The sequence below is a fragment of the Penaeus monodon genome, chromosome 33 (assembly GCF_015228065.2).
Source record: "Penaeus monodon isolate SGIC_2016 chromosome 33, NSTDA_Pmon_1, whole genome shotgun sequence".
NCBI lineage: Eukaryota > Metazoa > Arthropoda > Malacostraca > Decapoda > Penaeidae > Penaeus > Penaeus monodon.
Window position 1 is genome coordinate 21607699 of NC_051418.1, and position 286 is coordinate 21607984.

Consider the following 286-nt stretch of genomic DNA (forward strand, 5'->3'; position numbering starts at 1 on the left):
GGGCATAAAACAAAATGTCACGCGTTGAGTCCATAACAAAACGCAATGATAATAAAATTAGTTTCGTGTCTACTGTTTACTGTACTTATTTATTTTCTTTCTGTTATGCAATGGAAACAATTGCTAGAGATGATGCGCAATTTGCTTCAATTTGAAGTAGAAAGTAAGAGAAGAAAAATGAAATCAGTTATGAAGTGTTTTCTCGTTCATTCTTCCGTATCGTATGGTAATCATTTATGTCCAATTCTTACTTTTTTATTGTTTATGTGTTAAAAAAAAATGTTCA